At 45.6% G+C, this 27,688-nt stretch overlaps 1 protein-coding gene across 1 annotated transcript in view; it reads right to left on the reverse strand.

The window, feature by feature from the left end:
- Positions 1-1,557: 1,557 nt before the first annotated feature.
- Positions 1,558-27,688, reverse strand: part of DCDC2C (doublecortin domain containing 2C) — a 112,495-nt gene continuing 86,364 nt past the window's right edge. The window contains exon 13 of the transcript XR_007149333.1: positions 1,558-1,611. The gene's annotated coding sequence lies outside the window, so the exon portion shown is untranslated. The remainder of the gene's footprint in view (positions 1,612-27,688) is intronic.

A 27,688-nucleotide genomic window follows, 5' to 3' on the forward strand; every position in this document is an offset into this window, starting at 1 on the left:
AGGTACTTACCAGTACGTGCTCGCTGGAGGATGAAAAAAGGAGTCTGTAACCTGGAGGCCCCCGATCCGGAGGGAGGCCCCTTAAAGCCCCTTTAAACCCCACCTTCGTAGAACCGAGCAGGACGCGCAGAAGAGGGAGCACAGGTCGGGGCCCCAGCACACTCCACCCACACCGGCTTGCAGCCTCAAACCACTCGATCCTCTGCAGCCACATTCCCCCGGGCTGGAAACAGGGATCCGAGACGCTCACGAAAAGAGCTACCAGAGAAAAGTGGCGACCGCGTCTCACAAAGAGCGACGCAGAATTCACCTTTACTCCTCATTCTTCTAACATTTGTGCTCATCAGCCTTTGTGCTCATCATCCAGGCTGTCGGTATCCCAGCCTGCAGAATACGCCGTCTCTAAAGACAGGGATGCTTTCCGGCTCCGGTCCGGTCCCCGAAGCCTGGCCCAAGCCTCGCCCTGCGAGGTGATTTCGCCAGTGTGATTCTGCAAATAAACGGGTGAGCCCATGAAGATGCACTCGGTGCCCAAATGGAATTAGTGCCTTTTGAAAATGAAAAGCCCTGGGGCGCCTGGGTGGCTCATTCGGTTGGGCGCCGACTTCGGCTCAGGTCGTGAGCTCGCGGTCCGTCAGTTCGAGCCCCGCGTCGGGCTCTGTGCTGACAGCTCGGAGCCTGGAGCCTGTTTCAGATTCTGTGTCTTCCTCTCTCTCTGACCTTCCCCCATTCATGCTCTGTCTCTCTCTGTCTCTAAAATGAATAAACGTTAAAATAAGTAAATAAATAAATAAATAAATAAATATTAAAAAAAAATAAAAAATAAAATAAAATGAAAAGCCCTGTGTCTGATCACCGATGTAAAGCAGGCTGAATTGAATGAAGTGCGCGTCCCCCTGATGAAGCTGTGTGAAGCTGTGTCACACCCGGGCTTACTTTCCAAAGATTCCCGGGTGCAGGGCTCAGGGGCCAGGACCCACACGTAAGCGTCCCCATAATTTGGAGATTGGGGAGATCAAGTTCCAGCTCCATCCTGAGCTTTTGGAGCAACTAGAAAAACAAATCCAATGTATCTGTGAGTGAGTTGAGGAATGTTTTATGTGCTGAATGCTAGCGCGTAATTGATAGAAACACAGCTCACCGTGTTGAAGCAACTGAGAAAAACACGTTGAAAAGAAGTGAAACAATGTAAAATATAGCTGGAGCTCGTGAATGATACGCATTTATTTTCCTTGCACACCATATTGGATCACAGAGAAGAGTGATGTCATTATTTTATTATTTATCACTACTGGGACTTAGCCATATGAGACTTGGCTGAGGTATCTGGATTTCAGACCATTTGTTTTCTGCTTTTATCATTAATCATTCCTCCAGCCAAACACCGAAGCCATGGAAATGCAGAGATCCCAAGCCCCCAGCTGTTATGAGTGTGCGGGACTTACATGCACGTCTCCATGTGCGCCGTTGGGCCGAAGATGTTGCGAAAGCATAACGCCGTGCAGGGCTGGCGCTGGGAGGTCTCTCAGGGGTCACCTGGGCCCCTCGCTTCCCAGGCTAAGGGTCGAGGCCTGGGGAGAGGCAGCATCACACCGGAGAGCACCTTCATTCCTAGATGCATGGTTTGGGTGAGTAATGTAAGTGCCCCCAACCTATTTTCTTTTTTTTTTTTTTTTTTAATTTTTTGTAATATTTATTTACTTTTGAGAAAGACAGAGAGACAGAGTGAAAGCAGGGGAGGAGCAGAGAGGGAGACAGAATCTGAAGAGGCTCCAGGCTCTGAGCTGTTAGTACAGAGCCTGACGCGGGGCTCGAACCCATGAACTGTGAGATCATGGCCTGAGCCGAAGTTGGATGCTCAACCGACTGAGCCACCGAGGCACCCCAACGTTTATTTATTTTTGGGAGAGACGGACAGAGCTTGAGCAGAGGAGGGGCAGAGAGCGAGGGAGACACAGAATCCGAAGCAGGCTCCAGGCTCCAAGCCGTCAGCACAGAGCCCGACGCGGGGCTTGAACTCACGAACCGTGAGACCGTGACCCGAGCCGAAGTCAGACGCTTAACCACCTCAGCCACCCCGGCGCCCCCAACCTGTTTTCTTATTTGCAAAATCCCCTCCTTGCCCTCCTCCTGCTCCTCCTCATCATGGTCCCCCTCCCAAGAGGGGAACGTTTGTGTCAAATATTCTAGAAGCAACATCACTCCGCAGAGGTGGGCTCAGGCACTCAGCTCCGGGTCACTGGGGCGTCCCTCCATGGATGCCCTAAGACGGCACAGATCACTCGCCTCCAAGGGGCATGACTCCCCGTGGCCCTTCAGCCACCGCACTGCCCAACACGATGGGCCACCGGCCACACCTCACTGTTGAGTCGTTGAAATGTGGCCACTCCAAATTGAGATGTGCTGTAAATGTAAGACATTTACTGGATTTGAAGGGCGAATACAAAAAGAGTCAATTATCTCCTTCACACTTTCCTAGTAATTACAGGGAAATGGCAACATTTCAGTAGAAGAGGTCCAATAAAATATATTACTAAAACTAATTGCACCTGTTTCATTTTCTTTTTTTTTATTTTTTATTTTGTTTCTTTTCAGTATATGAAATTTATTGTCAAATTGGTTTCCATACAACACCCAGTGCTCATCCCAAAAGGTGCCCTCCTCGATGCCCATCACTCACCCTCTCCTCCCTCCCACCCCCCCATCAACCCTCAGTTTGTTCTCAGTGTTTCATTTTCTTTTAATGTGGCTACTAGAAAATACGAAATTGCACACGTGGCTCCCATAGGTGGCCCACATTCACTTTCTCTCGGAAGCTGTCCTAACACCCCCGCTTGGCCCAGCCTGGCCGTCACGTGAGATTTCCTCTTCGTTCAGCAGCACCCGCAGTGAGACAGCAGCCCAGCTAAGACGAGGGGGCTTGTCCGAGGCAGCCAAGCCCTTGGCCCCAGTCTGCCTGCTCCTGGAATCTTCACACAGCAGTAGGAACTCAGTCTACACCCGTTCTTGCCTTGAAACCTTCGCTGTCAATTTTCAGGCTTTCCCCATGGCATCATTTAAAACAGACACTCCAGAGATTCTATAATCCCAGGGCCAATGGCATAGTTGAGGGTTCTGGGTTAATTGTGTCCCCAGGTCCTAACCACCAGTGCCCATGCATATGAACTTACTTGGAAACTGGGTCTTTGCAGAAGCAATTAGCAAGGATGAGGTCCTCCTGGACTAGGGTGACCCTAAATCCAGTGGCTGGAGATCTTATAAGAAGAGGAAATGCCTGCTGAAGACAGACACAGGAGCACGCCGTGGACAACAGAGGCAGACGGACGGCGCAGCCCTGCGGGCAGGGACAGCAAGGATGGATGGCCGCCACCAGCTGCTGGAAGAGGCAAGGAAGGGTCCTACCCAGAGTCTCAGAGGGAAGCCGGCCCCTGATGCCATGTCACTTGTGGTACTTGGTGACAGCAGCCCTGGGAAATGAATATGCTGTCAGGGAGGGACCTTGCTGCAAAGTTCGCGTACTCTCCATGATGAAAAGACTTAATTTGGCAGGTTCGTAACTAAATAGCTGTCTTTTTGGAAAAAATGTGTATTTTTTAAATTGTTTTTAATGTTTTATTTTTGAAACAAAGAGAGAGAGAGAGAGAGAGAGAGAGACAGAGCACGAGCAGGGGGAGGGGCAGAGAGAGAGGGAGACACAGAATCGGAAGCGGGCTCCAGGCTCCGAGCCGTCAGCACAGAGCCCGACGCGGGGCTCAAACCCACAGACCGTGAGATCGTGACCTGAGCCAAAGTCGGACGCCTAACCAACTGAGCCACCTAGTTACCCCTGGAAAAAATACATATTTTATTAGTACTCATAAGACATAGCATCTAAAACAAAGCATGAAGAGTACATAATGCACAGTTCCATTTGTCAAAACACAGTTTGGTGACAGAGAGTTGACCAGCGATTGCCCGGAACTAGGCGTGCAGGAAGAAACAGGCCACCGAGGGGCACGAGGGAACTTCTGGGGGTGATGGAAATGTTTTGAATTTTGAATCAGTGGCGGGTTCATGGGTCTATACGTTTTTCAAAAGTCTTCAAAATGCACGGTTCAAATGACACAGGTCCTTGTATCTTTCAATTAAGTTGATAAAAAACAGCATGGCATCATAATAAACTCGGATGTTATTTGATAAATGCTAGTAGAGTCATTTCCATCCTGACTTGGCGTCAGCAAGGTCTCTGCTACCCTGCATCACCTCTACTGTTTTAGCTTCTCGAACAAGCTTCTGGGCTGCAAAGTCGGGACTGTGAACTTCCGGTTGTAGGTGTCCGTGGCATAGATTTTATTATTTTTCATTGAAAGAAAGACTTTTGTACTGCTGACACAGTGAAAGGAAGTGAAAGTCGAATGTTAACAGAAAACAAACATGCTTTTAAAAATCACATTCAGGGGGCGCCTGGGTGGCTCCGTCGGTTGGGCGTCTGACTTCGGCTCAGGTCACGATCTCGCGGTCCGTGAGTTCGAGCCCCGCTGATGGGCTGATGGCTCGGAGCCTGGAGCCTGCTTCCAATTCTGTGTCTCCCTCTCTCTCTGCCCCTCCCCCATTCATGCTCTGTCTCTCTCTGTCTCAAAAATAAATAAACGTTAAAAAAATTTTTTTTTAAAAATCACATTCAGGTCAGAGTTTTTATACTAACATTTTTAGCACACGTATAGCCGCAATTTTTTTCACCTTTTAAATATTTCACACAATGCCTCGTGTGGTCCCATTGGGTCTCTTAACCTTTCCTTTACACTTTCTGAGCATATTTTTTCACAAGTGATTTTCATCCATTTGAAAGAACAGGTGGAAATAAGAATGCAAACAAACGGTCAAACGTAGGAGTCTTTAAAATCTTGTCTAGGTGGGTCATATCTGCTTGACACGCTATGAAAAACGATTAATCACAAACTCCTCACCTAAAGAAACTGCTAATGCTCAGGCTAATCACAATGTTCTCGTCATATCAATAGAGTAAGCAAATGATGCAAATAGTATTTTAAATATCAGTGAATCTTGATGAAATTTTAGCTACCCGAGAGTTTTTTAATGTGAGACACACACGCCCCAGTTTTCTTCTAGCCTTAAGCAATGGCATCATCCACCATTAACGTACAATCAAAAAAAATTTTCTGCATCCTTTCCACCAAAAAGTGACCACATAGACGAAAGAGCTATCCCGTGCCATGGCACTTTGTGTTTACAAAGGCGCTCTGATGGCTTTCAGCCAAAGGCAGAGAGCTGGGACCTCGCTGGACATCGATACAATTTCCATGCACACCACGGTCACTCAGGAACTCCAGTGAGCACAGAGTTAGAAATACTTTAAAGATATTCTTGGAAAAAACCAGAAAACATCTGGATGAAAAGGGGTGAATATGACCACCACAATGACCCACAACGATGTTCATTTACATGCCTTGCCCTGTTTTTCTTCCACACCACACACTTTCATCACATACCTGCTTAACCAATTAGAGATTCGGAGGCGGGGGGACTAATTATTACTTGGCCATTGGTAGAGCGATTGTTGGCCCCATAAGTCGTCAGAAGTGTAGATAACGCGCTCCAACGCTGATAGGATTTTACCCATTTTCGTGTTCACCCACGCCCAATACTAAATAAAATGTACGCGCCAGCATGACACCACTGTAGGCAGATTTTTCAGAGAATTCAGACAAAGTTGAATTCTTTCAAATAAAATTATTTGTTAGGTATGTCCTATTGGATCCTTAAATGCATTGATTTTTCAGTGATCAATGGAGCCTCTTACTAACAGACAGGTTCCCCCCTTTACTCTGTGAACCACACGGAGTTTTATTCAAATCAGTGAGACCATTGGCCCACAATGGTACCTCTTCTGGCATTTTTTTCACAGGACTTGTGAGAATGGCTGTAGCTGCCCACCCATCATCTCAAAAGATTTCTAAGGAAGGGGCTTCTGGGGGCCTCGGTCGGTTAAGTGTCACCCTTGATTTTGGCTCAGGTCATGATCTCAGGGTTCGTGAAATTGAGCCCTGCGTCGGGCTCTGCACTGACAGCACGGAGCCTGCTTCGTATTCTCTCTCTCCCTCTCTCTCTCTGCCCCTCCCCCACTCATCCTCTTTCTCTCCCAAATAAATAAATAACATTGTAAAAAATCTTAAAAAAGAAATTCTAAGGACAGAACGCCCACACCGAGCTGCAGTTCTTTCATATCTAAACAAAAAGAAAATCTTGGGCTGAACAGAGCTTATCTTTACCTTCAAGGTCAACAGCAGGACGGTCCTCAGTCAGGCTGACAGCCTGGTTCCTGGGCATCCCCAGGGCTGTACCGGGCACTAGGCTGTCCTGACTCTCAGACTCTGCGTCGCTTTGCTTGGGGACGCCTCTCATGTCTTTGGAAATAAAAGACAAACAACATTCCAGCTGAAGTGGCGACAAAGAGATCATTGTTCCAGGGTTTGGCAGAGAGTAAAGGAGGCTCGGTGTCGTCGTAGCCAACTGCTATCACATGCAACGTTTTCTTTCCAGCCTTAGCTCACGACGCGGCCCAGAAATAAAGGTGAACGATCGCTTGTCAGACACAGGTCGGAATGAAATGTAATTAGGAAGAAATATGTGTCCTGACTGTCTAGAAAGACCGAGCTCCCTGAAAATCCAGGCAGCGCGAGCCCGGGGAGACTACTTGTGGGAGCAGAGCGCCAGCCCCTCGCCCTCCTCATGACCCGAGGTCACCGGCAACCAGGGCCCGTCCGTCACAGGTAGGCCATTAGCCTGCGTCTTGTCCTGTAGGAAAGCGGATGCAGCGACGTGCCCTCGAGTGAACGCAGCTTTGTTGTTTTACATGCTTGAAACACGTGCGATTTCAAGGACTTCGAAATGCACGGTTTTGTTTATCAAGTACACACACCTGGGTTGTCCCACGTACAAATCCCTCGCTTCTGAGGATGATGAACAAGCAAGACAACAGTCAAACAAGTGCACCGAGGCTCACAGACTCCAGTTGGGTGATGGAGGCCACACAGCAGGTATGCAGGGGCCCGCATCCTTGTATCCTGACTCCAAGTCATGCTCCACACTCCCCCGCCATGTGTCTGACCCAAGCACAGGTTGTCTGGGCCCCTTCACCACGGTCCTGTGGGGTCAGCCACGGGGAAGGACGCCCGACTTCAGAAAGACCAGCCAAAGAGGCTCTACCCTACTTGAACCAGGAACAAAGGGCTGGTGTATATCAACCAGCAACAGTTGATTTTTTTTTTAATTTTTTTAAACGTTTATTTATTCCTGAGAGAGAGAGAGACAGAGACAGAGCTCGAGTGATGGAGGAGGAGAGAGAGAGAGGGAGACACAGGATCGGAAGCAGGCTCCAGGCCCTGAGCTGTCAGCACAGAGCCCAACACAGGGCTCAAACTCACAAACTGAGGGATCATGACCTGAGCTGAAGTCAAATGCTTAACCAACTAAGCCACCTAAGTGCCCCTGGAATTGATATTCTTGGATCATCTGCTACATTCTGTTGAACGTGGCCTCTGCCCATGGGACTCCCGCCTTCTGAACATCAGCACACAAGCAAAATGGCGGCACTCTGGACTCATCTCAGCAGACTAGGTTTGGTTTGTGGTTGAGCTAAAGTGCTCTGCTTCAGCATCAGACATGAGCAGCACAACAGAGCCCCTCACTGAATGTTAGAGATACAGAAAACAGTCGAAGAGAGGCGAGGTGAGGTGAGGCGAGGTGAGGTGAGGTGAGGTGAGGCGAGGCGAGGCGAGGTGAGGTGAGACGAAGCAGGGCAGGGCCTGGAAAGGCAAGGCAAGGCAAGGCAAGGCTGGCAAGGCTGGCAGGGCAGGGCAAGGCAAGGCGGAAATAGAAATAGACACAAATGAGCTACTTCAAATCTCTACTGGCATTCATCGGGGTGTCAATTATTTCCAACTCCTTTCATTAGGAGAACTGGAAATGTACCCAGAGCAGCCCATGGCCTGGATTTACATGTAGACTTCTAACTTTGTCTTTGTGATCTGACGTTTCTAAAGGTCTAGAATGGAGAACTGTTTGTATTTTGTGGTGATGTTTTAGAATATGAACAACAACACAAAGCTGGTTGGCCATGGCCAAGGAGACCCCGTTGGCTTCACGCCTGCTGCAGCGACGGTGTCTGTGGAAATTCCATCTGGGGCTACGGTAACTCCTTATCGGACCTATCGGGACCCCCGTAAGCCCGGGCGGCCGTAATTCCATGTAGGAGCTCACCGGGAGCTGTTTGGGTAAGTTATTTCCTGTAGAAAATAGTTATTTATTTCCTAGTTATTTCCTCTAGAGACACCCACAATGACTGTGGAAAAGGTTAAACTGGAACAGAGGGGTTTCCTAGCCCCTGTCCAACCTCGGTGCAGATCTACACAGCAAGCGGTTGTGAGCAATTTCCCCAGAGACGCTAGCCAACCAGAGGCCGGCTCTCGTTCTGCCCCTCAGTGTATTGTTATATACTGACAACCCACACCACTGGTTGTCGAATGGCATATTAAACATCAGAATTAACTGAGATGTTAAACCAGATAGAATAAAACTAGAATCACAATGAGAATTAACTCACACTCTCGTGAGGAGTGGGGTGCGTAGGTCCAGGCCAAAAACAAATACATAGAAAGTCAACGGCTGAGGGTGTGCGGAGGTGGGGCCCAGCAGGGTGGTCCTCAGGGCCGCAGCCTGTCACCGTTCTGCCCTGTGTCCCCAAGCATGGTGGCACACGTAAGTGCCACGAAGGCTTGTGCGGGGCGCTGGAGTGACACTCCGGAACGGGAAGCATCTAGGTCATTGAGTGGCCGCCCCCCTTTCTCTCAGAGAGCATGAGGCTAACGGTCCTGGACCAGGGTGCCACACCAGAGGCCCTTCCCTAGCTGTGTCCGGCTTCCTAATTCGTGCTGCCAGTGAATTAGCGCTTCATCAGCAACAACTACGCAGTGGGCTGAGGAATGTTTTGGAATATAAATGATTCCTAGGACCACTGAATTGGGCAGATGTAGGTCTAGATTCATCATGAGCGAAGCATAATACGGATTCTAGACATGGCGTTCGTGAAGTATGATCGTGATTCTTTACAACCAAAACTGGGGGCGGGGGGGCCTGTCATTAGCATCCGACTTTGGCTCAGGTCGTGCTCTCGAGGTTTGTGGGTTCGAGCCCCACGTGGAGCTCGCCACTCTCAGCACGGAGCCTGCTTGAGATTCTTTCTCTCCCTCTCTCTCTGCCCCTCCCCCACATGAGCTCTCTTTCTCTCTCTCTCTCTCTCTCTCTCAAAAATAAATAAACATTTAAAAAAATAAATTTTAAAAAACTAGGTAGATACTGAACACAAGTGTCATGGAATACTTTCATTTTTATAAAAGTATTTAATTAAATTTTGCAAAAAGTACATTTCGACTATCAACTTTATTAAAATAATTTTATTTAGTTTTTTTATATTCACTAATTATTGTTTCCATTTTGCCTTTTAAGAATTCTGAATATTTTACCAAGAAAGTGCTCTCAAAAAACATCATGAAAAACCCATCTAATTTAACTTTTATTTACCTAGCTTTATAATTTATTGGTAAAATGCTTACATTTTATATTTTGCAACTGTATTTTCCTTCCTTTTTTTTAATGTTTTTAAACATTTATTTTTATTTTTGAGGGACAGAGAGACAGAGCATGAGCATGGGAGGAGCAGAGAGAGAGGGAGACACAGAAGCTGAAGCAGGCTCCCGGCTCTGAGCTGTCAGCCCAGAACCCAACGCGGGGCTCGATCCCACAAACTGTAAGATCATGACCTGAGCCAAAATCAAGAGTCCGATGCTCTACCAACTGAGCCACCCAGGCACCCTTTCATTTCTAATCTTTTAGGTCAGGGGTGGTGGATTTTTTTCTATAAAAGGGTGTGTTACGTCATTAAGAATGATTGGGGTTGGTATTTTCCTACAAATAGAAAACCTGAAAATGGAACCTAAAGGCAGAGAAGAAATAGTAACAGAAAACATTTGCAGAGGCAGCCTGTCAAAATTTTAATAACAATAAAAATGAGCACACTTTTGTCAAATACGACCCACGTAAAATTTATGAACGGGGCATCACAAGTTTATTTTGTGAAAATTTAAGTATGACAGCAAATATGAGCAAGAAAATTATTCTAAATCAAATCCACAACTTGAGCAATTTGCTATTTTTGCCAATTTCAGTCATAAAAAAATGTAACTTCCCATATATTTTGATTTTGTTTCTATGAACAAATATTGATTATGAACAAGTACGAAAGATTTTTGTTAGCACTGTTTACAGCTTGTTTATAATTTTTAAATGTGAAACAAAAATCATAGTGTGTGGGTCTCCGTTAGTCACAGGCTCCGCGAATGTCGGGACGGGCCCAGATGAAAGCAGAGGAGGGGCTGCTTTCTGGGCAAACAGGAGAGAAGCCTACCCACCGAGAGATATGCATCAGGTGTCTCCCTGGAAAACTGTGTTTGGCCACGGAAAGCCCAAATGAGAAGGTGCAGATCCCCATCCCCAAGTTGCCTCTGGCCCCCGTTCCTCAGGCTGACAGGCAATGATGCCCACGGCGTCTCCAGAATCTACTGTTCCTCCCTCACTTCCCAGCACAAGTCTACCCAAAACGTCCACTCTGGTGCACCAGCCACCCTGGCCTGCTGCCCGGCCATTGAGACCCGGGCTTGCCTGGTATGGCTCCACCGGCCCGCCACGCCCGTCTCGACACTCGGTTCACATCTGCCTCCTTGATGAAGCTTTTCCCTGACTACACATGACCGTGTCTCTTCTGTCACCTTGGACAGTACGTGTTCTCTGCACCCCAGGAGGAAGGTGCTCTGAAGTTATGTTGCCAATGAGCGATGCGTCACTCCCCAACCGGTTTATGATTCTGGTAAGACCCGGAATTTGCTGAGGCACTACCACACCAGGTACTATCAGGTACTCGACATCTGCTCTCAAGGTGGTAACAGTCATCCAATGCTATGTATCAACTGTATCTCAATAAAGCTGGAAAAATTTTTTCCAAAAAAAAGAATTCGTAAACAAAAACAAAAGAGATGTAAAAGGAATTATCATGGGAAAGTTTTTACAAAGATAATGAGGGATCAGTGACCGGGGGTTAACAAGGGAGGTAGCTGATATTGGTATTTACAAAGCTGGTCTCCCCTACTTTTCATCTCCTTATATTTTCTACCAGCCTCTATTAAAGCTTTAACAGTAGCATAAAAAGTATATAAGTGATTTACGGGGCGCCTGGGTGGCTCAGTCAGTTGAGCGTCCGACTTCAGCTCAGGTCACGATCTCGCGGTCCGTGAGTTCGAGCCCCGCATCGGGCTCTGGGCTGATGGCTCGGAGCCTGGAGCCTGCTTCCGATTCTGTGTCTCCCTCTCTCTCTGCCCCTCCCCCGATCATGCTCTGTCTCTCTCTGTCTCAACAATAAATAAACGTAAAAAAAAAAAAAATTTAAAAAAAAAAGTATATAAGTGATTTTGGCTTTAAGGTTTTTCAAAAGAAATGAAAACATGCCAAAAATCAGTGTTTCTTGGAAAGCTCAAAGTTTTTGTTGGACAGATTTTTTTTTTTTAAATAAAAATAAAAGAAGAAGTTATCGTATCTCTGTTGGTGGGAATGCAGACTGGTGCAGTCACTCTGGACAAGTGTGGAAAGTCCTCAAAAAATTAGAAATTGAACTACCCCGGGGCACCTGGGTGGCTCAGTCGGTTAAGCATCTGACTTCAGCTCAGGTCACGATCTCACTGCTCATGAGTTCGAGCCCCACATGGGGCTCTGTGCTGACAGCTCAGAGCCTGGAGCCTGCTTCAGATTCTGTCTCCCTCTCTCTGCCCCTTCCCCACTCGCTCTCTGTCTCTTTCTCTCTCAAATATAAATAAAACATTAAAAAATGTTTAAATAAAAATAGAACTACCCTATGACCCAGCCATCGTACTATGAATTTATCCAAAGGATACAGGAGTGCTGATTCAAAAAGGCACGTGCACCCCAATGTTTACAGAAATTCTGTCAACAATAGCCAAAGTGTGGAAAGAGCCCAAATGTCCATCAACTGATGAATGGTTAAAGATGTGGTTTATATATACAATGGAGTATTACTTGGTAATGAAAAAGAATGAAATCTTGCCATTTGCAACAATGTGAATGGAACTGGAGGGTATTATGCTAAGTGAAATAAGTCAATCAGAGAAAGATAGATATCATACGATTTCACTCATATGTGAAATTTGAGAAATTTAACAGACCATAGGGGAAGAAAAGGAAAAATAAATTACAAACAGAGAGGGAGGCAAACTGTAAGAGACTCTTGTACACAGAGAACAAACTGAGGGTTGATGGGCCGGTGGGGGAAAGGGGAAAGTGGGTGATGGGCATTGAGGGGGGCACTTGTTGGGATGAGCACTGGGGGTTGTATGTAAGTGATGAATCATGGGAATCTACTCCCGAAGCCAAGAGCACACTGTATGCACCGTACGTTAGCTAACGTGGCAATAAATTGTTAAAAACCAAAGAAGTTAAGACATCTAAGAGCTACAATTTGCCAGCCATCTCACCGGCACCTGCACCCTCAGGAGACAGGCGTTCCCTCACCTTTCTCCCGTGGCTATCTGGAATTTCCCCATTATGCAGAATGCCAGAAATAGGTCAAAATAGGTCACTATGAAAATAAGAAAAAAATGTAAACTCGCCAATTCTCAAATGTTTTAAATGTGAGTATCCTACGTGTGTTTCCTTCTTCCCCCAAGGAAAGGAGTCAGCTCAGTTAGCATATCAACTTGCTTTCCCACCGAACAGTGTGACGGGGAAACCTTATTCGAACTGATGTGTGTTGGTGTTACCGGCGTGCAATAGCACAGACACACCACATCTAATGTTACTTTTAAACCTCTCCGAGTGGGCCATCCTAAACTTCCATATTCACGTTCAAATCTCCATTCTAACTGCTTTATTCCTGCACTTACAATGAGCAACAGAAGCTAAGGAGCAAACAGAGCCTCAGATGAGACTATGAGGTGCAGTTGAAGTTGGGCTTTCACTGAATTTTTCATTGTTTAGCTGAGTCACCAAGCACAGATGCTGCTTGAAGCACCCCAAAACCCTGGTGATGGATGGGATTCTCAGGCAAGATGCCTTGTACCCACCTGCTTCTAGATGGATTTCTACATCACTAATATTTCATTAAAAGACAAGGTGCACCTTTGGACAACCCCAGAGGCACTTTAGGAAATGACCAGGGAACCAAGTAAAGGGGTCTGCCTATTTCAGAATGAACAAGGAGGTATCACTTCTCTGTCCTACATGGACTCGTCCAAGATCCACAAAGCAAGCCCAGAAGGCTTGCAGCTGGGACCAGCCTGCACAATTTGTGATTCAAACTCATGCATTTTCCGCAAATGAGAGCCCCCAACATTCATCCACAGTCTTCCGCATTCTTGATTTGTATGTCCATAGGACACGTTCTGTTCTCTTGTCTCCAGGCTACAACAGATTGAAGGTAGTCAGTACAGTGGGGAAAATGAAGTGTATAGACAAGTTCAGTAGGGTAGTAAGAAGAAGAGCTTGCTGACAACAGAGCCAGAAAGAGAAGGACAAAAACAACGGGACACCATCACTCGGGACACCATCACGCAGGACACAGGGCTCTTCAGTCCGCACACCATCACACAGCAATCTGTCTTCATAATGCTCATCCTGAGACAATCACGTTGAGTGAGTACGCAAGATGTCCTTGCACACAGATTTACCCTCCCAGGGTGTGCACACAGGTATGTGAGCATTCTGCAGCCAGAGTTCAGGGAACAACCACACCTGTACCCCAGTCCTTGCAAGGACCAGCTGCCAAAGTTACTAAAATCCTGTTCTGGGTTGGATGGGTGTCTGCTCCTTGAATGGTGCCCCTGGGTCAAGTGGAGGCATATACAACACCCTTCCATACCCCCTTCCTACACCTTCAGAAAAAAACAAAAAACAAAAAACTTGTCCACTTGCCCCAGGAAGAATAAGAACCCCATAGTCTACAATCACTCACCATTGATGGGCAAAATCTCTCACCCCACTTCCCAGGTATTTCTCTACCAAAATTATTTATTCTCCCCAAAATCACCTTTCCAAAGGGGCAAAAAGGCAAGAAAATGTTCCATCTCTAATACAGAGAAATTCTGACAAGAGACAGATCCCCTGGAAAGCACAAAACTGAAGGCAAAACCCAGGGCATCCATTTCAGGCCAGGATGGGGTAACAGGGGCTGGACACACTCTCTGCTTAAACAACTGGAAAACCAGACAAAATATATGATTTTAAGACACTGGACAGCCAGCCTAACTGTGGTCCCCAAAGAAGGGAAATAAACAAGGGGGCCATGATTTCTTGGCTTTCTGCCTGAAGGCAGTTTCCAGGCCAGAACAGACAAGTCAGGAGAACCCAACCAGACCCGGTGGTCTTGAGAATGGGGGAGGGGGAATCCGGGAGGAGGAGGCTGCCCAAAGAGCAAGCTCCAAGATACGCAGAGTCCTCTGGTGAAAAACTGATCTGCATATCCAGGAGACAGAACCACCCAAGAAAAGACCCACCATGAAGAAACAGACAACTCCCAAAGCCCACCTAAGCTGGAAACGGTTGACATCCCTGCCAGCCATGTGGGATGACTTCATAACATTTGGGATGTCAGATAGACTCTTCCTAAGCCTTCCTTCCCCGAGATTTGGAAGGCCAAGCCAAATGTACCCCTGGTATTCCGGGGATCTTCAGCAGGAAGCCACCCTTAGAACCCCACCACTCTGGACCCAGCCCGCTGAACAAAGGATGTGAGGTGGACCCAGAAGTCTGTCCTGTGGGCTGTGGGGTGATGTGACTCGAGTCCAGCCCAGCCAGGGAACCCCAAACCAAACAGAAACTGGCCGAGTTATCAGACCTTCTCCCTTTGCATTAGGTCAAGTGACAGTTTCTGCGAATTAATCTGGCTCCTTCTGAACTTCCTCATTCACATACAAAACATGAAGCAGTAGCTGTTAATGTGCTGGCTCCAGACGAACATGCGGAGATTTAAGTCATGCCAGTTTCATATCAGTGACACCAAACACTGAAGATAGAAAATCAATTTAACTAATTCCAGGGATGATTCCGTTTTTCATCCAGTTCATAGAACAAAGCAAGTGGTTTTGGAATCCTGTTCTGTTGAGGATGAAAGCACCTGACGTTACTGTGAACGTCATTGCGAATTCAGCGAAAAAGCTGAACATAAGACAAAATAATGGGGTTTGTGGGGATCACGTGAGTCCACATTGAAGTGGAACACTGTGTGGTGGTTCAGTGATATTCTTACCAAACTGAGGACTGATGGAGTAGAAACGTACTTGGAATGGTCATGTGCTGCATATGTAATATTCTACCCACCGGAACAAAGCTGTCATTGTCAAAGCTGGTATTTTTATATATCAAAGAGCACGCCAACTACAATGCTTTTGTGATAATGTTGTCCAACAAAAAATACCTCCCGCATGCCAAGAGGCCCTTCTCTCTCTGCCTCCTGTCATCAGCCATTGTGGAAATGTTTGCGCTTTGAGGAACCACTCTGTAAATCAAACTAAGGGTTCCCCAGTGTATTAAATATTTCTTAAAGTCTTCTAAACTTTCGTTGTATTTTGTTCAAAATCTGTTGTGAGCTTTGATGAGATTATACAACCCAAAGGACCAAAAGCTACTCTTGAAGTCTGGGCAGCTTGCAATTATTGGTGGAAAGCTTGAAAACAGGAGCTCATTGAAGTTTACCCTTACAAAAACAAGGAAAATGTCCAACATTTTGAATGACGAGAGACCAACTGGAGACCACGATTTAATTCTGAAATCCTATAAGTTTGCTTGAAAACATCTCAACCTTTAGGAAGAATTGTTTGATAAGAGAAATATTGTTAACTGTACGAACTTATATGTTGTACCACAATTAGGTAAAATTCAGAAGCTTCGTGGTTTCGCAGTATGTAAGTTTAACAAAACATTTCAGGAATCGTCGACAGAAACAACTTCTTTGATGCGTTTATAAAAATATTTGTCAATGAAAGACGCCCTAAATGGAAGCAACAGAGACGAAAACCACAAAAAGTATTTTCCTGAGACCTTTACAATTTCAATAGGTTTTAAACGGTATGGAGGCTTTTGACAAGATGGCAGTGCAGCATGGACGTTCTCTGCTTCTCTCGTCCCCGAAACGCAGCTAGATCGGCGTCAAACCATTTTGCCCACCTGGGAAATTGACCTGAGGATTAACTCAACAATCTGCATAACCTGAGCCACAGAATTGGGCAGGTACGTGGCATGGAGAGGTGAGCTGGAGGCGAGAGAAGCCATGGAAGGTAGCGAGTGGTATTTGTGGAGAGAGGACAGAGATGGGGGCGGGGGGGGGGGGGGGTAGTGCAGGAAAGGCACTCCCTCCGAAAGTAGCAGGAGAGAAAGAGAAAGAGTAGAAGCACCCACAGTTGCCTGAAAAGAAGGGGAGAAGGGAGAAAGGAGAGGGTTTCAACATCATTAAGACTCCATAAACAGGGCAGAGTAGCATTAGAAATTCCACAGCCCAATACCCGGCGGTGCTCAGGTGGGAAGGGGAATCCCCGGGCGCCGGCAGCGAGGTCTGAGGGATCCGTGGGCCGCTAGGAGGGCATTTGGTAGACGCGGGATAGCCTCCCAACAGGCAAAGTTCCCAGCAGACCCCAGAGAACACGATTGCTGGTATTGGAACAAAAACGCCAGGGTGTGGTGAAACCTGACGCGGGTTGTGTGCTGTGACTTACCACAATCCCTGAAACACTGCTGCCATGAGATCACATGATCCTATTCTAGGGCAAGCTGACAATCAGTCACAACTTCCGAGCCTCTGCAGCAGTGTGATTGCAGGAACGTTCCGGAAGCAAGCGGCATCCGGCCATTGCTCGGTGAGATCCTCCCCCAGAGGGTCATAGTGGGTCCAAGCCACAGGGCTCTCGGAAGTGAGGGGTTTGGAAACACAGCCCCATCTGGGAAAAAATTCAGAAGGTGCTACCTGCCAGGATATGGATAAAGGGGGACCCTCTTACATTGTTCTTGGGAATGCACGCTGGCACAGCCACTCTGGAAAACAGCGTGGAGAGTCATCAAAAAGTTAAAAATAGAACTACCCTACAATCCAGCAATTGCACTACTAGGTATTTATCCAAAGGATACACATGTGCTGTTTCAAAGGTGCATGTGCCCCTTTTTGCCCCACAATGTTTATAGCAGCGCCATCGACAATGGCCAAAGTATGGAAAGAGCCCAAATGTCCATCGATGGACGATCGGATAAAGAAGATGTGGTCTATAGATACAATGGAGTATTACTCGGCAACCAAAAAGAATGAAATCTTGTCATTTGCACCATCGGAGAAAGATAAATATGATTTCACTCATATGAAGAATTTAAGGTATAAAACAAATGAACAGAAGGGAAGGGAAGCAAAAATAATATAAAAACAGGGAGGGGAACAAAACAGAAGAGACTCTTAGAGAACAAACTGAGAGTTGCTGGAGGGGTTTTGGGTGGGGGATGGGCTAAATGGGCAAGGGGTGTTAAGGAGGACACTTGTCCGGATGAGCACTGGGTGTTACACATGGGGTGGATGAACCACTGGAATCTACTCCTGAAATCATCATGGCATTATATGCTAACTAACTTGGATGCAAATTTTTTTTTTAAATGCTTTGGATGAGTAGAAGTTTTAATTTTGAATAGAGTCCAGTTTATGAACAACAACCAAAAAAACCGGAATTGAGAATTTTCCATATTTAGCAAAATTTGCTCTGAGCTCAGCAGTTTCGTCAGCACCTCTGAGAATTTTCTCGGTTAAAATCTGAAAGTGAATAGAAAAGAGTCAAGTGAAGGTGTCAGAATTTCCAAGTTACTAACCACAAAGTATTACTTTGGAGACGACTGCTGGAAATTTTATGAAAAATTAAAATTAAGTAGACTATATTAAAACACGCATTTTTGGGGAAACACCAAGGACATGGTATTAGATAGATAATTTTAGGATGCAATTAACACATATGAATATGTACCAAGAATAGTTATTTTGCTTTTTTTAAGTTCAGATAATCAGTATCAAAAATCTCCATTTGTTTTATTTTAATGCACATAGATATCCATTTATTTTATTTTAAAAAGTTGTTTTAAAAACAGCTTTTCTAGGGGCACCTGGGTGGCTCAGTCGGTTGAGCGTCCAACTTCGGCTCAGGTCATGATCTCACGGTCCATGAGTTCGAGCCCTGCACCGGGGTCTGTGCTGACAATCAGAGCCAGGACCTGCTTCGGATTCTGTGTCTCCCTCTCTCTCTCTGCCCCTAACCCACTCGCATTCTGCCTCTGTGTCTCTCAAAACTAAATAAAAACATTAAAAAAAAAACAGCTTTTCTAATAGAACTAATGTCAGATGTACCAATATGATCAAATTAATCTGGAGTCAATAAATCTCTTTTCCTCTCTCTCTCTCCCTCTGTGTATGTGCCTGCGTGTTTCTCTCTTTCTTTGTGTGTGTGTCTGTGTATCTATCTCTCTTTGTGTGCATCCCTGTGAGTAGGTGTCTTTCTACGCATGTGTGTCTCTCCTTCTCCCTCCTCCCTATCCTCCTTCCTCTCTCTCTCTCCCTTCCTCTTTACTCACACATACATATACTACATTATCTTGAGTACTTTTTGCTATTAAAAATATCCCAGTTCAGATAATAGGTGATATGATCATCCCAATCATCGGCTCAATGGACAATGCTTCTGCTTTTCCTCCCCTCCCTCCCTTCAAGTGGAGGGAGACAAGTGCTTCCTCCCACATCCGCCCAAGGTCAAATGAAGGAGGGGGTCATACCTACCGATCACAAAAATTGAGGGCTTGCAAGAGAGACAACCTGGCGTGCCATTCCCCAGCTGGGAGCCCATGTGGGCAGCTGGCTTGCTGATGTGCGTCTCTGTGCTGACATGAACCAAGGGAGAACAGAAGAAAATACAGCAGGTGCAGAAGTGGGGGAAGCCTGCAGTCCCAGCACTCGCATGTCAAGAATGCATGCGAGAAGCACTTCCGAGATGGCGGAGTGAGGGCCATCCAAAGACCACCCCTCTATACAAGCAAGGAAAACACTACCAAAAAGTGTCCAAATTGACTTTTCCGGAACTGATGAAATTAACCGAAATGTCGCAGCTATCAGGGAGCATGGAGTCAAGACAGAGAACTGAATCTCAGTGAGAACAGCAAACCTACTTCAGTCTCCCTCTTCCCAGCTTAACAGCCATGAAAACGAACAGCCTCCTAACCGCAGAAGCTGTGAAAAGTTGCAGGTTAGTGGCCACTGGAGAAGGCAGAATGATTTTAAGACTCACCAGAGGTTCACACCCAGGTATCTGCTGTCTGGCAGCAATGTGAAAATCTCCATTCTCAGGGCTTCTCTCTCTCTTTTTTTTTTAATGTTTATTTATTTTTGAGAGAGAGAGGGGAGGGGCAGAGAGAGAGGGAGACACAGAATCCGAAGCAGGCTCCAGGCTCCGAGCTGTCAGCGCAGAGCCCCACACGGGGCTTGAACGCACAGACTGTGAGATCATGATCTGAGCCAAAGGCGGACACTTAACCAACTGAGCCACCCAGGCGCCCCTGGGGCTCCTCTTTCTTCGACCTGGTGACTCAGAGCTCTCTCTGTACAAACAGCCCTGTCTCCCTGGGACGCTTCCAGAAAACAATCAGTGGCAACTGTTTAATATCACAGCTGCTTCAAGGGGCACATTGGTTAGGGCTGACCAAACAATTCTAACTTTTTAAGTGTTAGTTTAAAGGAAAAGCTAGGGAATCAGATATCAACGGGGGACTCTGCAAAGTTCTGATCTATTCCTGAGAATCTACAAGGCCATAGAGCTGTGTGCGTACCCAGGAAAGACCTGAGAAGGCCCTAAGGTCCCACCTTTGGCCGACCCTAAGACGTGCAACCTAAGAGGTGCACATCCCATGCTGGATACCGAAGGGTCCCCAACACACACACAGAGCTCTCCAGGAAAGGTTGGAGACTTTCTGGGTTAAGGTGTTTAAGAAACTCTGTCCAATCAGCAGCTGAACCCTAAACTCAACAAATTCCGAGTCAGATCAACTCACAGATCTGCAGCCACACACCTCATAATCAAACTACCCAAAGCCAAAGGCAAAGACAGAATCTTAAAAACAGTATTTTGAAAAAGGCGACCCCTCATATACAAGCGACCCACAGTACAACCGATACCTGTACTGCTAAGACCTACAGAGAGAAGCCCAGAGAGAATCACCACTGGGACAGCAGTCACCAGAACAGCCATTACTGGGACAAAAAGAACCCCAGCCCCTCAACAGTGATCCTTGGGACGATGTGTGCCCTTCCCACAACTTTGTCAGGGGAAGCCAGTCACAATCCCAGCCTTGAGTAACTTGCCTGGGCCAGCTACCTCCGCGGTGGCTAAAATTGTTTCCTTGGCTATTACCTTTTTCTATAAAGAAGAAATAACCTCTCGTTGTTCCTTTTTCTTCTGGTTTCCACTACCAAGTTCAAGAAGGCTCAGCAGAAGTTTGCAAACTCTCCTCTTCTGCTTATGTTCTCACTTTTCCTTGTTGCCCCATTAGGTTCTGACTCCTGTCACATCAGCAGGATTTCTTTGCACCCTTTTTTTCCCAACCCAGAGATTTGTTTTCTGGCATTCTTCCACAATTTTGGCCTTGAGGGAGTTCCCACAGTGAATGGTACAAAGTTGGTAAATTTTAATGTTGTCAAAGCATTTATTATTCATACAAGTGTTGTGCCTTCTCAGTTCTCTATGGTGTCAAATTCCACCGGAACTATTTGCTCCCGAGTCTACCATGTAACCAGATTCAACTTCACCTGCTAGTACCCTGTCCTCTAGAAGCCCCCGTTCTAGAAGGGGCTCTGTACCTGCCCTTATACACCCGACTCTGTAAACTACCCACGCAGTTTAGACCCGGCCCCTGCCCGAAATACTGTACCATCTGCATTCCTGTGATTGTGCTAGAAGTACTCTATCTTGCCTTCTCAGTCCTGAGTCCTTAGGGGACAGTTGTCCAATCGCACAGATTACTGAATCCCCACCGGCATCTTAAGTGGGTTTCCTGTCTCAAGGTTCATGACCCTAGGCTCCCTTTAAGAAAATAATTCCATTGCACCCTCTTAAACTTCATCTCTCCCTCTCTGTGTTAGATTTCTTTAGGCTCCCACAATTCTCCCTGACATGATAGCAACTAATACTCCTTTTCCTGGTTTTGTCTTTTCTCCCCCCAGGCTTGTCTTTTAAGAGCAGTTTTAGAACCCTCTAGCCTGGCCTCCTGTATCAAAGTATCCCTCAAGGTCCGAAAGCATCACGCCTTCTCTAAGCTATCTTCTAAGATTACAAACTTTGTCCAAAAAAAACCCTCTCGTCTTCCAGGTGAAGGAACCTCCCATCCTTACTTTCTCTTCTCTGCTTCTTTTTTAATCTCAAGACCCATCCTTGAACTTGGTACATATCACTGCCCCTTTTCCTAGTAAGTGTATTTTATCCTTTTGCTCTCTCTTACAATTTCTTTATCCCCCCTTGACTCTCCATCACTGACTCCAATGCATATTTCATTAAAACCTATGAAAGCAACCTGAGATTCCCAGCAGCAAACCTACAACTGTGGCCACATCTATATCACTCTCCCACTCCCTCCTGCCAAGTATCCAAATAGCCCTCCCTCCACGTGCTCTTGCCTTCTGTCCCTGTGGCTTTCTTAAAACTGGCCCGTCGCACTCTTTCTATGGAATCATCCTAATAATGGCCTGCACCATTTTGAGCATCAATCATATGAAAGAAAGCGGAAGAAAGAAAAGGGGGAAAGGAAGAGGGGGAGGGGAGGGGAGGGGAGGGGAGGGGAGGAGAGGAGAGGAGAGGAGAAGGAGAGAAGAGAGAGAGAAAGGGAAAGGAAAGAAGAAAAGCAAAGGAACAAGAAGGGAAAGGAAATTAAAAACTTCCCTGGACCCGCCCCCCCATCTCCCTGCTGCCATTAATAGGATTGCTTCTCCCAAAGTTTCATTTCTTCTCCTCTCACAGGCCCTCTGTCCTCTCCTTCTGAGACTCCAATTTCACTTATATTAAACCTTTTCACGAGATCATGCAGATCTCTTAGAGTCGTTTATGTGTTTTCTATTATTTTCTCTCTGTGTGCCCCAGTGTATTTTCTCTTGATCGGTTTATCAGTTTCCTAATCCTGTTTTCTGCTGTATTTGATAAGTTATCTCCATTCCTGTGTCACGTGGATCTGTTCCAAAATTTCCTTTCGATCCCTTTTTGTAGATTCCACCTCTTTGGTAAAAGTCTCTGTTCTTTTCCTTCTATGTCCCTGAACATGCTGATTATTGTTATTTTGAAGTCCTTTTCTGCCGACACCAGCAGAGTAGTGTGAGATCACTACATCCCCTGTGCTTTTGCTGTTAATTCTCTTGATTCTCAGTGATATAATCCCGTGTCTCTTCACACCTGATCATCTTTTCTTGAATGCAGGGCATTGGGCATTTAGGACCATGTTATTTCCCCAGGGAGGACTTCCCCTTTCTGCTAGACTTTTAGTGGGGGTGGTATTTTAATCCAATTAGGGACTGAGCTAAATCAGGACTGGACTGCAGTGCTCCTGTGACTCAACTAACCTCTTTCTCCTACTGGAATAGAAATCCTGTGAGCGTGGGGCTTTGATGGCTCTTGCTCGTCATTTTTCTCTTATGAAACATACAGAACTATTCCACAAGGCATCACAGAGGCTCTTACCAATTAGAACTTTGATGCTCCGTATTTTCAAAAAGTGGACATACAGGAAAAATGAACTGCGCATCATTATAAACATAATCACAAGAAACAGGAGTCCATAGATTTCACCAACCTTGTCTAATTAATTTAGTGATCAAACTGATTCTTGAAGATGCAATTACATGTATATAGCTTCCTGGTGGGTGATAACATGGAGGGATAATTCGTCAAATCATTACGAAAGAGTCTAATTTTTATCAACATAGCTTTCTGTTTTACTCCATTTCTAGCCACTCCATAGGTAAACCCAATCAAATGTATTTGGCAAAAAGATCAAGCAACTTAAAGGAGGAGGGTCACACATTCCAGATATAATCATAACGGGAAATTGGCAATTCGTACCTTCATTCTGGAGGAAATCTTTTTGATGGTGGCAGGGGCTCAGCGTGGTAATAAGATCCCCCACGTTTTAAACTGTCCCCCCATGAAAAGAAACACCAATAGAAGAGAAATGATTCAAAGGAAAAAACGTGCAAAATATTCCTAATGCCGAAGCATCGACCCCAAGAGCCGACATGGGTTATGACTCACCAACTGCAGGTCCCATGTGGAGTTTCAACCACTCTGAGGAGATCCACCAGTGAAATGGTGGTAGTGGGTCTTTTAGGTCGATACATTTTGCAGAGACAGTCGTTAAATTGAAGAAAACAACAAACAAGATGCTTGGGTGGAAGGTGGGGGGTGGGGGGGTGGGGTGGAAATGTGTGTTAATGTTTCTGTGGGTATTTCTGCAGCTCTGAAGAAAGCTAGTTGCCTGCAGGTTTGGTTGGTCAGTGTTTCTTAGGCAGACTAGAAAAGGAATACAGAAAACAGAGCTCAAATCTGCCCTACTTTCTCTGAACAAACACAGAGACAGATAATATTACCTAATTAGCAGAGAAGCAAATGGGTTTTAATACATTTTAAATTTGCAAAACATCCCTGAAAGTCTTCGTATGTTTCCCAGCGCGAGAGACCCTAAGCCCCTAGGTGTGTTCCGGGGACAGATTTCAACCTGTGGTTTTGAGAATCGACACAGCGACCCCGAGAAACTCCAACAAAGAAAATTACTCTACAGGGGGGAAAAAAAAGTTCGTATTCAACTTTTTATAAAAGACTAGTTTGATTTAGAACGTATGAAAATGGAATTACAAACAATGAGAATTCTTTGAAAATTCTGAAAATGGGCCCGTACAGTACATAAAGTCTGGCTGTTTTCAAAGGGCAGTATGAGTTTTGAACAATCTGATGATGTTCAATGATGTTCAATCATCTGATGAAACAATTCAAATGATGTTTGAAGTTAAATAAAAATAAACTTGAGGGGCGCCTGGGTGGCTTGGTCGGTTAAGCGTCCGACTTCGGCTCAGGTCACGATCTCGCGGTCCGTGAGTTCGAGCCCCGCGTCGGGCTCTGTCCTGATGGCTCAGAACCTGGAGCCTGTTTCCGATTCTGTGTCTCCCTCTCTCTCTGCCCCTCCCCTGTTCATGCTCTGTCGCTCTCTGTCTCAAAAATAAATAAACGTTAAAAAATAAAAATTAAAAAAAAAAAACTTGAGTGCAGACCAATTTCCGAAACATTTTGAAGCATCGGTAAAAATATAATAAGATGAAACTATTGAGTCTATTGTCGATGGTTGTAATAGTTTAACCATAGTTGTAAGAGTAAATGCCTTTCAGGTTTGCACGTGACAGTGTTCCGTACCCGCCAAATGACACTGAAGTCTCTACTGTGAAAATTTTGCCTTGTAAGTAGCACATGATTTCTTTTTTTTTTTTTCACCCAGATGTAAAGGCAAACAGCCTACAGCTTCTTCAACTAGGACTAGAATGCAAACGGAAGACAGATAAGTGCTCTTTGCTAACATTAAAATCTTTGCTGAAGAAAACTCAAATCTTGGCACTTAGTTGTATGACTATCACTTTTGTCTTCGTGAAAATACGTAAGTAAACTAGGAAAATCCTTTTTCCAGCTAACCTTGGATATGTTTTCCTTTTGACCTGATCATTCAGAGGGTAAAATATTTTCATACTTAGAACTTCATATAGCAGAGGTTCTAGATCCCTCTTGGTGAGAACAACACCTTCCCATAATGAGCCAGTATCTTCCAAAACACATTCCAAGGAAAACAAACAAGGGGCTATGCGCACGGGTGATTCCAAATTCCTCCGATTTTCCAAATGATCTTTGTGAGGCTTAATTATGAAGAACTACATGTCATTCTTTCAAATGTTTACTAAAAAGAAATGCCACCAAGAAAAGGACTTAGAACACTATGGGACCCTTTGGAAAGCCCTCATCTTTAGCTTTTGAGAAGACACCGTGCATGGGTTTGTTTCCCCCAGACATGGTGTTCTCACTGTTAAAATGTCCGTATGCAAGATGGAAACACTATGATTGAAGGAATATTGATGTCAGGTAGATAGAAAAGTGATTTTTTTTTAGTTTATTGGTTTCTACTCCCAGGCCATCTGAAAGACATTAAAAAAAAAAAAAAAAAAAGGTTATGGGACACCTGGGTGGCTCAGTCGGTTAAGCGTCCGACTTCGGCTCAGGTCACAATCTGATGGTTCGTGGGTTTGAGCCCCCTGTTGGGCTCTGTGCTGACAGCTCAGAGCCTGGAGCCTGCTTCGGATTCTGTGTCTCCCTCTCTCTCTGCTCCTCCCCTCCTCTCACTCTGTCTCTCTCACTCTCTCAAAAATAAAGATTAAAAAAAATAAAATGAAAAACAGATTAAAAGAGAACTTCCCAAAACTGTTATCATTTTACTGCATGTTCTGGGTGCTTTTCTAGATGGCAGCCTGTGGCATGTTGAGAATCTACAGTATTGCATGAAAATATCCCAGAGACACTCTTGCACTGTTGGTGGGAATGCAAACTGGTGCAGCCGCTCTGGAAAACAGTGTGGAGCTTCCTCAAAAAATTAAAAACAGAAATACCCTATGACCCAGCAGTAGCACTGCTAGGAATTGACCCAAGGGACACAGGAGTGCTGATGCAGAGGGGCACTTGCACCCCAATGTTTATAGCAGCACTTTCATCAATAGCCAAAGTATGGAAAGAGCCTAAATGCCCATCAACTGACGAATGGATAAAGAAGATGTGGTTTATGTATACAATGGAATACTACTTGGCAATGAGAAAGAATGAAATATGGCCATTTGCAGCAACATGGATGGAACTGGAGAGTGTGATGCTGAGTGAAATAAGCCATAGAGAGAAAGACAGATACCATATGTTTTCACTCTTATGTGGATCCTGAGAAACTTAACAGAAACCCATGGGGGAGGAGAAGGAAAAAAAAGAGGTTAGAGTGGGAGAGAGCCAAAGCATAAGAAACTCTTAAAAAATGAGAACAAACTGAGGGCTGATGGGGGGTGGGAGGGGGGTGGTGGGTGATGGGTATTGAAGAGGGCATCTTTTGGGATGAGCACTGGGTGTCTTATGGAAACCAATTTGACAATAAATTTCATATATTAAAAAAAAAAAAGAAAATATCCCAGAGCATCCAGACAGCAGTTTGCTCCCAGGCAGGTACGGTTACAGAAACAGAATTGAAAATTTATTTTGAAATTATTTCACTGGTCATCTCATATCTCATTAGTCCAGCGGTTGATGTAAAGCAGCCCTCTCCTGAAAAGCCAATCAAAACTGCAATGAGATATCACCTCACGCCTGTCAGAATGACTGGAATCAGCAACACAAGAAACAAGACGCTGGCGAGGGTGTGGAGGAACAGGAACGCTCATGCGCTGTTGGTGGGAATGCAGACTGGCACAGCCCCTGTGGAAAACAGTATGGAGGCTCCTCAAAAAGTTAAAAGTGAGCTACCTATGATCCAACAATGGCACTACTGGGTATTTCCCAAAGAATGCAAGAACACTAATTTGAAAGGATACACATACCCTGATGTTCATAGCAGCATGATTTACAACAGCCAAGATATGGAAACGGTCCAAGTGTCCATCGACTGATGAATGGATAAAGAAGAAGTTACTCAACCATACAAAGGAGATCTTGGGGCAGCTGGGGGGCTCAGTTGGTTGAGCATCCGACTCTTGATTTCGGCTCAAGTCATGATCTCACAATCGTGACATCAAGCCCCGCATCAGGCTCTGCCTGGACATGGGGTCTGCTTGAGATTCTCTTTCTCTCTCCCTCTGCCCCTCTCCCACACTCACACTCTCTCTCTCTCTAAAGTAAAAAAAAAAAAAAGGGGGGGGGGCACCTGGGTGGCTCAGTTGGTTAGGCGACCAACTTCGGCTCAGGTCATGATCTCGCAGTTTGTGAGTTCGAGCCCCACGTCGGGCTCTGTGCTGACAGCTCGGAGCCTGGAGCCTGCTTCAGATTCTGTGTCTCGCTCTCTCTCTGCCCCTCCCCTGCTCACACTCTGTGTCTCTCTGTCTCTCAATAATAAATATTTTTTAAAAAATAAAATTAGGGGCGCCTGGGTGGCGCAGTCGGTTAAGCGTCCGACTTCAGCCAGGTCACGATCTCGCGGTCCATGAGTTCGAGCCCCGCATCGGGCTCTGGGCTGATGGCTCGGAGCCTGGAGCCTGTTTCCGATTCTGTGTCTCCCTCTCTCTCTGCCCCTCCCCCGTTCATGCTCTGTCTCTCTCTGTTCCAAAAATTAAAAAAAAATAATAATAATTAAAAAAAATTAAATAAAGTAAAAAATAAATACACAAATACATAAAATGAAATTTTGCCATCTGCAACAACATGGATAAATCTAGAGGGTATAATGCTAAGTGAAATAAGCCAGTCAGAAAAAGACACATATCACATGATTTCACTCATAAGTGGAATTTAAGAAACAAAATAAA

The sequence above is a fragment of the Prionailurus viverrinus genome, unplaced genomic scaffold (genome assembly GCF_022837055.1).
Source record: "Prionailurus viverrinus isolate Anna unplaced genomic scaffold, UM_Priviv_1.0 scaffold_33, whole genome shotgun sequence".
NCBI classification, from domain to species: domain Eukaryota; kingdom Metazoa; phylum Chordata; class Mammalia; order Carnivora; family Felidae; genus Prionailurus; species Prionailurus viverrinus.